The 14349-nt window shown below is 32.8% G+C and overlaps 1 pseudogene; it reads left to right on the top strand.

The window, feature by feature from the left end:
- Window positions 1-844: 844 nt before the first annotated feature.
- On the top strand, window positions 845-2521 carry LOC140692755 (heat shock transcription factor, Y-linked-like; annotated as a pseudogene).
- The last annotated feature ends 11828 nt before the right edge of the window (window positions 2522-14349 follow it).

Below are 14349 nucleotides of genomic sequence, written 5' to 3'. Positions count from 1 at the left end.
ATAAAGATGACAAGAAAATGTATTACTTATAGGGACTGAAAAACCACTGTGTGAAAGAATGGCAAAAATAAATATTTGTAAGCATACAATAAGATTATCCATTGTGTAATTTTAAAGTTGAGTATTAAATTACATTTGTTTTTTTTTTATAGCACTGAATTACAATTTAAAACAAAAATCCCCCCCTTTGGGATTTCTTAAATTTAATTGATTATTTTAATCTAATTTTAAATCATAATTGTTTACCATTTATTTATAAACATACCAAATAAACTGATATTTACTCTGCTCATGTTTTGAATATAGAGCTACTTATTGTAAAGAACACAGATAAATAACTACTACCATTTCCAAATCAAATTATGTTTCACTTTTATTACAAATGATAATGAAAGTGTTATACATTTTCTGCAAAGGTCGTACACAAATTTATTTAAATACGAAAACTTTAAAATTATTTTATTTATTTTGTGCATTATTTATACTCTGCTCACCAATCTGGCATAAATTTTTGCACAAAAGAAAAGAGATTTGTTTTATTTCATAGACCCCAAAATTAAAGTATATCAAAAGGTTTTGTGGGGATAATATTTGCAGATCACACTATAAATAACAGCATCCTATATGTTTCATTTAAACTGGATGAATGAGAATTAAACACTTGCTGAATGTTACACTTGGATTGCTAGGAGACTAGTCGTTTTTGATATCACAGCTACTCAGGTTTAGAACCATTGTGATGGCCTAGTAGTTTATTTGTGCAGGTCTGCCAAAGCAGCATTTGAAGCTGCAGTTCTCAAAATCATGCAGATTAAAAAAGTAGCTGTTGAAAAAGTTATTTGAGATGGCACATATTTCTTCAGAAATTCAAGATGTGTCTCCTAAAAATGGACCAACTGGTTCAGGAAATTCCGGTAGATCTCTATTGTGTGATCAAACATTCTCTGAGGACTTGGACTTGAGGTCTGTGATTGATGAAAATGCTTTTCAGAGTTTGTCTGAATAATCCTTGATAAAAAGACAATGTTATACACATTGTGTCTCAGAGTCAGATGAAGATAATGATTTTCGTTCTCTGACATTTCCAAGAAAACTCTGGAAAATGGCTGGTAGTGACCAATAAAAATCCATCTAGTGAGATGATAATGGATCTTCCATAGTGATTGATGAAGTTATTTTTAAGAAGGAAGTTTGGAAAGAAAGGCCCCATTCAGAATATTTGAAACTGGAAGTATGAAAAGATCAATTAGACAGCTTAAGCTTTATGGGTTTAGTAAAGTGCAGCAGAATTTTCAAAGATGTGCTTGTCTAGCTGACTTTCAGGCAGAAGAAAAAGAAGTTTCTGTTTTAAGCAAGGTATTCAGAAATTTTAGTTACCACTTGATTACTTAAATATAAAATTTTATTTTGTACATCAATCTATGGTAATATAAATGTAAAGCTAGATTTTGAAAATTGTATAAAATTACTAAGTCTAAAATTCTTTATTTTCTCTAAAAATAAGGACAGTGTCTTAAGTATTCAAGATAATGAGAAAAATTGATGGCAACTATGAATCTTATCAGAAATCTAAATAAAGGTATTAATGCTGCTTTTCAAAAGTGGCATTCACTATTACTGCAAATGCTAACTTCCTAAGTTTGATGACTACACTATTTAAATGTGTATTTTCCAAATAAGGAATTTTGAAATATCATAAGCAATGTTCACATTTTGATGATATTATCTTTGCATTGTTAATGTGAAATCTGAGGTTTCATAGGTTAGGCTTACTGTAGTCTTGTATTTTGTTTTAAAATATTACTAAAATCTTCCTCCTTTGGTTTTAGCTGCAGTTTTACCATAATCCAAATAATAAACGAGTCTGTCCCCAGCTTTTAGTGAGAATAAAAAGAAGAGTTGGGATTAAAAATGCCTCTCTGATATCTTCATTGGCTGAAGATTTCAAAAAGAAACACTTTAAAGCAGGGGGTAATGTGAATAATAATAATTCTGATTTTGTGAATGACACTAGTGGGGAAAGTGCATTTTTACCTTCTGCAAATTTAAACATGCCTCTAATAAGAACACCCTCTACTAGCCACATAATTTGTGATACAATTACCCTGATCAGAGATGATTTTTCTCCTCCATCATCAATATCACTTAGACCCCCAGAACAAATTGCAGTGGATCAACGTGCTATTTTAAGTCAGTTTACCACTGTCCACGGGCACTCTCAAAGCAGCTACACTGAAGCAAATGGCCGTGTTGTGAACTTCATTACAACTACAAATTCTAATTCTCAACACAGCAACTTGTCTCCCGTACAGAGTAGTTATTTTGGACTAATGTTGGAGCCTTCTATTTTTCCAAATAGATATCACAATATATCTGCCAATGAAGTTCGTTTTTCTAAACTTCAACCAGGAGCAACCCACGGTTTCCAGTGCCAGTGATAGCTGATACATCAGCTACCTCTCTTCCAAGGCCAACTCATCAGCCATCTTCAGTTTATGAACGTCATCCTAATTACAACTGATCTACCAGAGGACTACCAGAGTATGCAGGATAACAAAGATTAAAATTGATGTTGGAAAATGTCGACAAATATCTGCATTTTTCTTATTTGAACAATAAACATAGATGTGTACTTGTATTTTCCTTATGTTTTTTAAAATAGAGAAAAGAGTTAAACGGAGACTAAGTTACCATTTAAAGAAAAAAGAGATATTTGATTGATATGATCATTTGATGGAAAAATATAGGAGTAAATTTAAATAATTTCTTGTAAGGAAGAAGAGAAAATGGAAGAATTTGGAAGAAGACTAAAACATAGAGAGAGGGAAAAGTGCTAAGTGGTTTCTGGTTCATCCTGGAAAGTATTAAAAGTGTTAAGTTAGGATAGGTTGGAACAGGAGATAAATGCAGGTTCTGGCCCAGGGATCATGATCTCTCTTATGTCATCCCTGGTATCATGAATTTCACATGATGTAGTCTCAGATGGCTTATTCTGCATGTGCTAGAATTTAAGAGGTAATTTTATCTATGGTCTTCTTTGTGATGTTCTCAAAGCATTCTAATTGGTGTTTCCTTTTCCTCCCCTCAAGAGTCTACATTATATTTTCAACTGAATATTTTATGTTACTTTTATTTTCCAGCCAAAGAGAAGATTAAATTCTCAGGGTGGCACTTAATGCCTTTCCAAATGTAAGCCCACAAACTCAACATAGTTTAGTCATTCCTTCATAGACCTGGAACCTGAAAACCTTAGCAGATCTTTATGTTTCACTGTTTATGGTGATACATCCAGGCAAATGCTTGTCAATCATATTAAATCCAACCTCAAAACTTTTGCTCCAGCTCATCCTTGGTCGTAGGTTGTCCTCCTTTTACCTAGTTTGATTTTCCCTGTCTCAGCACAGAAACCACCTCCTCCAGATATTTTCTGTCTATCCCCCTTTCCTTGTTTAACTTGGATACCAGCACAGTAAGCACAGCACTTGCCACAGGATGCATTTTAATATTTAGTGAATGAAAAATACATGTTTACTTTAAGCAAAATCTACTTTCCTGAAACAAAAAATCTCATGGTTTTCAAACTATTTCGTTATTATCTTTACTCTTCAATACAAACTAGCTGTTTTCATAGCCCAAGGACTAGTCAATCAAGACAGTATGTGAAGGTAGATACATAAGATAAAGTATTATTTTCTTGTTAATTCATGCCTCCAGAGGCCTAAAGAATTCCATTCTATTTTGCTGGATTTTTTCCTGTCTCTTCATCACCCACCCACCCCAAAATAGCTGATTCTCTTCCCCATACCAATAACTATACTGCCTTCTAATTAATTAACTTCTTAGAATCAGAGCTTTATCCAGAAGAGGCAGTGCCATTGCAAACATTTAATGTAGGTTTATACACCCCACATAAGTTGTGACCCTTCGAACCTTCACACATTTAGTATCTTAGAGGTACTTGACCCTTGGTTGGGATGGTCATATTCAGTAACCAAATTGCAATCTAAACTGTGTGGAATAAAAAGAGGTGACGGTGGTAGAATTAAAAATTTGTCCAACTGCAATAATACCAAATATCTGCAGATATTAGTAAATATAAATTATTCGTGGAAGACTTTGACAACTTCCCCTTAATTTAAAATTAAAGGTGAAGCATTTTCAGTATGTGAAATGCCCTGAAATGCTGGAAAAATTGAAGGCAAGGTCAAGGAGCCTAAGGCTTCTGCTCACAATCATGCAGCCAGTGTCAGCTGATAAGACTGGAATGGCAACATTGAGTCCTGAAAATGTGTCACCAGTACTGAAGAAAGCCTTTGATAATCGAGAGAATGGGCAAGTGGGCCAGGGTAAGCTCTAGCAACATCCCACCAGGATGACCTTTACCAAGAGAAAAGTGCCCACTTGCAGCAGAAGATCTTTGTCTGGACAGCAGTGGTTGTTCCTACAACAGAAACATCGAGCTTTTAAGTTTGTGAGCTCAACTCTGATGGTGGCTATGTTGTTGCTTACATTAGCAGTCTGGGGTTCAGTTGGGCCAGTTCAGCAGATAGTTTCCAGGTCTCTTATCAGCCAGTGGGTCTTGCCGTGATCATCATAACAAAGTTCAATACTGATAAGTCAAAAGCCACAGTTTACTTTCATTATTAGAAATCCTAAATAAGAATATTATTTGTCCATCTGTAGCTTTCTACCTGGGAAAACTAGATAATTGGCAATAGTAGAAAAGTTGGCTGGTGTTTTGAAAACTATACACTGAGGTCTCCCCACTGAATTATTCCCACTAAATACTACAAATCTTCCTACCACTGTGTGTGTGTGTGAAGATGGATTGTTAAGCAGTAACTAAGTTTGTCTTAGTTAAGTCATCAGTGAATTATTCCTCTGCATTTGGCAGAATCTCTGTGAATTAAGAGTTTTATTGAGCCACCAGATTTCCTTCTGATCAGGGAGAGGTAGATTATATTTCTCCCAGTATACTAATTGTTACCTGTTCATTGAATTCCGAGCTGATGCTAGGGCCAATCCACTGAAACCTTGAATTGGACTGAGGCATATTCATTCTCCAGTCCCCAGAGCCCAGCACAGGACTGAGTCTCATTTTTAATTTAAGCTTATGTCCAAGATTTTCCTTTAATTCTCATTGTTGACACAATTTATTTTGGCTTTGAACACCCGTTGACTCATTTATAGAGACTGAACCTCTGATATATTCCCGTTCAACTACAAATTGCAATAACCTTCCTTTCGCTGATCTATCTGGAATAGAGTGCGCGTAGTCATCATTTTGAAAGCAGTCCTCAGTTCTAATAATGCAGATCCTTTTCAGTTGTTTGCCCAGCACTTGAGCGAGAATGTTTGTTGTGGATCTCAGGGATTATCCTCACATCCCCTAATGCAACCATGAGAAAACACCTCATTGTTAAACAAAATGAAAACTTTGTCAGTATTACATTCCCATTGCAGAACAGTTAAGAATTGTAGGAGTTCTGATATTTTACCATGCTGAGATTTTTAGCAACCTAGCATGTTCCTTTCTTACAGATGCTGTTTGGGAGATGAGACCTCTGGTCAGAGACAGTGAACATTATTACTCACAGAAAAGCAGCCATGGTTAAATTTTGTATCCGTTTCCTTATCTCAGATGAATACACGGATTTAAATTTTGATGCCTACAGAAGCAATGGGCTATTATCATGAAAAAAAGGTTAAGGCATGGTAAAACACTAATTATATTAGTATCTTTATGCATTATGTATTAGAATCCCTTATTTATTGGTATCTTTACCTAGGATAAGTCTATCATGACTCAAGTTTACTTGCTGTAAAAACAAACATGAGAAATGACATGAGAAACAATGATCATTGTATATCCATTTTTCCTCCTGCTTTTATTGAGATATACTTGGCATAATACATTCTGTAAGTTTAGGTGCACAGGGTAGGCTTTTGAGTTACATGTATCATGAAATAAATATCATAGCAAATTTAGGGAGAATTCATTTTCTCATTTAGATACAGTATTAAAGAAATACAATTTGTATCTTTGTTGTGATGAGAAATCTTATGGTCTTCACTCTTAACAACATTCATATATAACATAAAGCATTATTTATTGTATTTATCATTTTAATACATAGCATCCCTAGAACACGTTTATTTAACGGCTGGAGGTTTTTATCTTTCGAGTGCATTAATCTAATACTCCTTTCCCAAACCCTGTCTCTGTTGACTACAAATCTGGTTTTTTTTGTAAGTATGGTTGTTTGTTTTTGAAGTGTTCTTCAATGTATAACACTGTTTTAGTTTCTCTTACATAACATACCGTTTACAATTTTTAATACATTTCAAACTGATCACAAGAATAAATCTACTTATGATATGTTGCTATTTAAAGATATTTCATAATTATTGACTATTCCCCATACAGTATATTTCTGGTCCCTGACTCATTTAATTTGCTACTGGAAAATTTTCTCTCTTAATTTTTCTCAACTATTTCTTTTTGTTCAGCACATTTCCCTGCTTCTAGTAAACAACCTGTTTCTTTGTATGTCTATAACTCTTTTTCTGTTTTGTTATGTTAATTTGTTTTAAATTCCAAATATGAGTAAAATCATTTAGCATTTGTCATTGTCTGTCTGACTTATTTCATTTAGCATATTACCCTCTTGGTCTAACCATTTGCTGCAAATGGCAACAACCTATAATTTTTAGAGCTGAGTAACAACCCATTGAATTTTTATGTGTGTGTGTGCATATAGATATATATATATAGTGTGCATATATATATATTTATTGTGTGTGCATATATATATACAAATATAGATAAATCTGTAGTTAATTGATGGGTAGATATATATACTATAAACACACATTTTCTTTATCCATCATTTATTGATGAGCAAATAATTTGCTTCTATATCCTCTTTATAAATAATGCTGCAGTGAATATACGTTTGAATTTATCTTTTCTAGTTTGTGTTTTTATTTTCTGGGAATTGGTATCCAGATAAGGAATTGTTGGATCATATATCATTTTTAATTTTTAGATAAAACTCCATAGTTTTTTCCACAGTGGCAGCACAAATTTACATTCACTGAAGCATTACATCAGGGTTCTTTTTCTTACATCCTCACCAATATTTATATTTGTTATCTTTTTGATCATAGTCATTCTGAGAAGAGTGACATAAAATCTCATTGTGTTCTGGACTTGCATTTTTCTGATGGTTAATGATTTTGACCATTTTCATGTGCCTGTTGATTACCTTTCCCCCACTGTGTATTCATTTTTTGTAATGGGCTAAGTGACCATAACTATCTGATTTCATTTTTAGGCATTCTGTTGTGTTCCATTATTCTGTTTGTTCTGTGCCACTACCATATTCATTACTGTAGCTTTGTTTTATAATTTAAAATCAGGGACAGTGATACATCCTCTTTGTTCTTTGTCAAAGTTCGTGTTTTTAGTGTGTTTGTTTTCTTTTCTTTTCTTTTTTTAGTGATTTCAAATCTTTTGTGTTTACATGTAAATTAAAGAATTATGTTTTTTAAGTGTCTGAAAATGTATTTTGTTCTTGATACGAACTGAATTTTATTTGTGTATTTTCTTGGCTTGTACTGTCATTGAAACAATATATTTTCCTAATATATGAACACAGTATATCCTTTCATTTGTTTGCATTATCTTCAAATTCTCTTATAAATATTTTATAGTTTTCTGACTACAGGTCTTTTACCTCCTTGGTTGGGTATATTTCTTGATTTTTATTTTGTAATGCAACTGTAAATGAGACAGTTCCCTCACTTTCTCTATCTGTTAGCAAGTTGTTAATGTGTAGAAATGCAAGATTTCTGTATGTTAATTTTACATTCTGAAATTTTAACAAATGCATTGATAAGGCCTAGTAGTTTTGTGGCATCTTCCTTAGGATTTCTGTTTAAAATTTTTCATCTACAAACAGATACTTTCACTTCTTTTCTGAAATAGCTATATTTTATTTAACTTTATTTTGGATAGCTATGGCTAAAATTGCCATTACGATATTGAATAACAGTGATAAGAGTCAGCAACCTTGTCTTCTTCCTGCTCTTACAGTAGATGCTTTCAGCTTTTAATCAGTGTGTGCCATGTTAGCTGAGTTCTTGTCATATATGACCTTAATTGTGTTGAGGTATGTTTCCTCATGCATAATTTGAGGAGAAATATAATTATAAATAGATACAGAATTTGTCAAAACATGTTATGACTCTTTTGAGGTGACCATATAATTTTTATTTTTCAATTTGTAAGTTTGGTGTATCATATTGATTAATTTGTGGGTAATGAATCACTTTTGCATCCCTGGAACAAAAGAGTCTTAATCATATTGCATAAACCTTTTAATGTACTGTTTGCTTTGCTAACATTTTAGTGATGATTTTTGCATATACGCTTATCAGTAGTATTTAAACTGTAATTTTATGAGGTATTTCTTCCTGTTTTAGTAGTAGTGTAATACAGAAATGTGGGGTAGGAAGCCTCTGTTCCTCTCGAAGTTTTTGGAATTCTCTGAGAAGTATAGGTGGTAGCTCTGCTTTTAATGTTTGGCAGAAGTCACCTAAGAAGCTGTCTAAGACTGGAATTTTATTTCTTGGGAGATTTTGTTTAATTACTTATTCAATTTCATTCATGAGAATCTGTTAATATTTTCTATTTCTCATTCCATCCTGAAGATTTTGTCTTTCTTAGAAATTGTCCATTTCTTATAGGGATTTCATTATAATGTCATATAATTTGTTGTATCATCTTATGATGCTTTGTGTTACTTTGATATAAATTGTAACTTCTCATTTATTTTGGAGCTCTTTACTCCATACTATCTTTTTAGCTCATGAGTCTTGTTAAATTTTATCAGTTATATTTATCTTTCAAAAGCCATTATGTAGTTTGTTTAGATGTTTCTATTTTTAATCTTTATTTTATTTATTTATGTTTCGACCTTTCAGCTGTCTTTCCTTCTGATAACAACTTTCTTTATTATTTTGCTGCATCTTTTGTTTGCAAGTTTATTTTATAAGAGAGAGAGATGTTTCTTACTTGTATAAGTGGGATTATTTTGCTATAAGCATCCCAACAAATACTGCTTTAGCTATACCCCATGGACTTTTTTTTTTGTTCTCATAATTCTTTATGTATTTTTCTTTGATTTATGCAGCAATCCATTGGTTGTTTAATATTGTATGATGTATCCACCACATTTTACAATTTTTCTCACTAATACTAAAATTACTTTTAGTAATTTTCTATTCTCATAGAATCCACATGTTTCTTCACAAAACAAGGAGAAAAAAATAAAATTTATGCAAAATTATGAAAGACACAAATTTTCTAAAATTAACTTTGAAAAATGAACAAAAATGTGGGTATTATTCTCCCTGACTTTAGAACATACTTCAAAGCTACAGTAATCAAAACATCAAAATATATCACTAAAAGAATCACATAGATCAATGGAACAAAATAAAGGGTCCTAAAATAAACCCACACACATATGGTCAATTAGTCTGCAATGAAGCAGGTGAGAGTATACAATAGAAAAAAGACAGTCTCTCCAACATGTAGTTCTAGGAAAACTGGACAGTGCATGTAAAAGGAAGATGTATGAGCACTTCCTTCCATTTTATACAAAATAAGATAAAAATGGATTAATTTCCTAAATGTAAAACCTGAAACTATACAATTTCTGACCAAGAACATGAGCAGAACTGCCTTTGAGATAAATCATAGCAATATTTATTTTTAATCTATCTCTTAAGTAAAAAAAAATAAGGTAAACTAACAATAACAGTTTATAATTTTACTGAGGAAATAATAAATGTACTATGTGATACAGGGATTCCACTTCTTTTATAATTGTGAAGTGCCAAACCTTTTGCAAAGCAAAGGAAACTTTCAGCAGGACTTATGACAAAACACAGAATAGAAGGAGGAGTTTCAGACAGTGAAACCAACAAGTTGTTAATTTCAATAATATTTACATAGCATATTAGACTCAATATTTAAAAAACAAAGACCCGAACTTAAAACAGTTGAAGGATCTTCCTGGAAAGTTTTCAAAAACAGACATGTGGATGATTTTCATGCTCATGAAAAGAAACATAACGTTGCTATTCATTAGGAAAATGTAAATCAAAACCAGAATGAAATATAATCTCACAGCAACCAAAATGGCTATTAAAAAAAGTCTTCAAATGACAAACATTAATAAGAATGTCGATAAAAGGGAACCAAGGTACACTTATGGTGGAAATATAAATTGATGCATCCACTATAATAAAAGTGTGGACAGTGCTAATGAAACAAGAAATAGAAGCATTATATGTTGCAGCAATTTCAGTTTTTGATATAAATGTGAAAAAAACCTGAAAACATTGACTTTAAAGGATATATTACCCCAATGTACTTTACATCATAATTTATAACAGCCAAGGATAGAAGCACAACTCAATTGCCCATCAACATATGATTGGATGATGTAGATGTGAGAGATAGATAACATAATACTTAGGCATTGTCATATTAAAAAATGAAATTATGCCATTTGGAAAAATGTGACTGGACCCAGATATTGTTGCACATAGGAAAATAAGTCATACAGATAAAAACACTCTAAGTTACCACTTACATGAGGAAACTAAAGATATAAGAGAAATAATCATAAAAATACAGAAACAGAATCACATATATATGTGTAATGTACCAAGTAGTGGTTTCCATTGGGGACAGGGAAGATGGATGGGGAAGACAGAAATATGTAAGCTACTAGTTATAAATTTGAGAAGCAACAGGGCTATATTTATAGCACAGAGAAATATTTTATGAATTTAAATGATTTTAGAGATTATAGGCATATATTATACTAAAATGTGCATGCTTTTGGGAAAATATTGAAGAAAAGAACCCAGGAATAACAAAATATTTTATAGTACTCTGATATAAAGGGAGGTGATTTGTTCACTTTCTTTACTGTTCTTATAATGACCTTATTAGAATTTAAGTGTTTAAATGAACAAGTATAGACTTTGAAAAAAGTGACATAAGTTTAAATTATTTCTGTCTCTCCCCATAAATCAACAGTCAGTGAAACGATCACATCTCAACAAAAATAAATACAACACAAAACAATACTCCAGAACACATATGTACAGCTGAAGTTTGGTGGGCTAAAACACATAAAGGTGGCTGAACTGAGGGAAGAGCAGAGTTGGTGCCTGCATCCAAGGCCCACTGACTAGGGTATCTGAGCCCAGAGCTTCAAAGTACCCAGAAGAAACAGGGTCTCAGTGGTTCCCACAGCTTCAGCCTCCAGCTGCACCAGTACTCATTGTCACAGGTAACTAGGAGGGAGCCACAATGCAGACAGAATTTCCATCCTTTAAACCCTCAAACATTCATGACACTCTCCCTCCTCCCTATTCACAGTGGTGGAGACAATGTACCATGCAACATAGGACATGGCAAAGGCACTTGTCTGATTCCAACTTCCCACCTGTCTTTACATCTTTCCTCAATGTGTGCACTAAGTCTTAAGGGATATAAGATAAAAGGAAGGGTTCACAGGCCCAGTGACATCAGTGGCATTAACTACCAGATTTATCTAAGAAATGACAATGTAAACAATCTTTTATCCAGACAGTAGTGACTGGAAAGTGCCATTTTGAAATATTATAAGAGGTAGCTCAGGTAAGTAAAACCAAATATTGTGCAATATTGCGATCGACCAATAACAAAAGCAAGGACTCCAAATCCCAATCGGTTTTTTACTGTCAGCAGAACAATAATTCACCAGGATCATGACCAATCACAGTAACATTATAGGGCATGCACACACATAGATACAAACACACAGATATCGACACAGACCCAGATACACACGCACAGGCACAGGCACACACACACACACACACACACAGACACACACGCTGTCAACCCTGCAGCAAACAAACTTAAAGTCATGGAATATTGCCGTATAACTAATAGAGAATCCAAAGAGATGTCATAGAGAAACTCAATACAAAAACAAAACTCAGAAAGCAGTTTAGTGAGCTCAGGAATAAAATAAAAGTTGATAAGTTATACATTACCTAAGAGACTGAAACTATAAAGCAAACAAACATTATTGGAGAACCAGATGAACTCAATAAATGAGATGAAGAATGCAACAGAAAGCACTGGAAGAAGACTGTCTTTGTGGAAGAGAGGTTAGCAAACTCACCAATACAAAACTAGAAATGATAGGAGAGGGCAAAGATACAAGATATCAAAAAGTGAGGAAATTTTACAGTAGCCTTCAGACTTCCTCAGGAAGTGAACATTAGAGTGAAATCCTGGAGGGAGATGAAAGTTAGACGGCAGCTGATGGTTTATTTAAAGTAGTAATAGTTGATAACTTCCTGAACCTGGTTAAAGAACTGATATACAAGTCCGTGAGCCAACAAAACACCAATAACTTTAAGACAAAGGGACCTCCTTCAAGATACGTCATATGCCAATTGGCAAGTCAATGACAGTGTAAAATTTTAAAGGCAGCAAAAAAAAGTTATGATAATCTACAAAGGAACCCTCATTAGGCTATCAGCAGATTGCTGAGAAGAAAACATACGCCAAGGGTAATTAAAATGACATTATCATACTCCTGAAATAAGAAATCTCTCACCCAAGAATACTCTACATTGCACAGTTATCACTTAGATATAAAGTGAAAATAAAGATTTTACCAGACAAACAAACCTGAATGAGATGTAAAAAACAACACCGAGACACCTTACAAGAGGTGCAGAAAAGAGGTATTCTAAGAAAAATAAAATGGCAAATATATGCAAAACATTGAACAAAATACTAAGCAGAGACCACGGGAAAGTTGCAACTGTTTCTTTTGGTGCGTTTTTAAATGCTACTATTCTATAGGAATTAAAGGGTGAAAAATAGGAAATCAGTTGCAATAAATATAGATACATCAATCTGGTAACCTTTTCACAACAGTAAAAGAAATAATTTGAATCTGTATTCATAAAAGGTAAAGAGTAAAAATAAAACAATATTAAAAGAAGATGCTATCCGTGGAAAAAGGATTAAATTATACATGAGATATTTTATTTTTATTTGAAGTACAGTAGATGAAGTATATTGTGTAAATTCAGAAGTACAGCATAGTTATTCCAACCACTTTTTAGATAATATTTCATTATACACTATTAAAATTTTAACATAGAGTGATTAAAAGTTATTGTGCGTAATTCTCTTTTCTATATAGATTATCCTTGTTGCTTATTTCCTTTATGTATGCTTATTTTTATCTGTCAGTGTCCTACCATTAAATTCTCTTTCCCTTCCACTTTTTTAAACATAAATTTTTTCCCATATCATTCAGTCTGCTTCAGTCTTTTCTATCTAATCTATCTACCATGTCTCTATCAATCTATCTATCTATGTATCTATCTATCTATTTTTCTATCAATCTATCTTTCTATGTATCTTTCTATCTATCTATTTATCTATCTATCATGTATCTATGATTATATCATTCTATGTATCTAATTATCTGTCATCTATCAATAGATAGCTATAGATAGATATACACAGATATTTGATATTCTTTAGATTCCACAGATAGATTAAACTATATACTTTTGTCTTTGTCTAAGTTACTTCACTAACACAATATTTACTAAGTCTTTTCATGATGCTGAAATAGCAATGTGTTATACATTTTCATGGTTGAGTAATATTCCATTGCATATTTATAGAAACATCATATCTTCTTAAGTCCATAGTCTACTGAGGACTCTTGGAATGCTTACCAGTCTTGCATATTATAAACAGTGCTGTTGTGAACATTGGTTCTTCTCAATTTATGGCTTATTCCCCAGATTTTTCCTTGCAGAGGTACTACTGTTTCATATGGCAATTCTGTTTAAATATTTAAAGAAATCTGAATACTGTATTCCACAGATGTTGTACCAATTTACATTCCTACCAAGAGTATACAAGAGATTTGTTTCCTCCACGACGTCTCCAACACTTTCTATTTGTACACCTTATGATAATAGTCATTTGACCCATGTGAAGTGATAACTCATTGTGGTTTTCAACTGCAATTAACTAATAATTAGTAATGCTGAGCATTTGTATCATTTGCATATTACTCATCTGCATGTTTCCATTGGAAAAATATTAACTCAGATACTCTGCTTTTGTTTTTGATTTGGTTTTTGTTTTTCACCTTGAGTTGTGTAACCTAAATCCATGCTACATCTATTAACCTACATCTATTAACCACTGATCACTTGCATTGTTTCCCAATATGT

Source organism: Vicugna pacos, unplaced genomic scaffold (genome assembly GCF_048564905.1).
Source record: "Vicugna pacos unplaced genomic scaffold, VicPac4 scaffold_17, whole genome shotgun sequence".
NCBI lineage: Eukaryota > Metazoa > Chordata > Mammalia > Artiodactyla > Camelidae > Vicugna > Vicugna pacos.
This window is presented reverse-complemented; position numbering and strand designations above follow the sequence as displayed.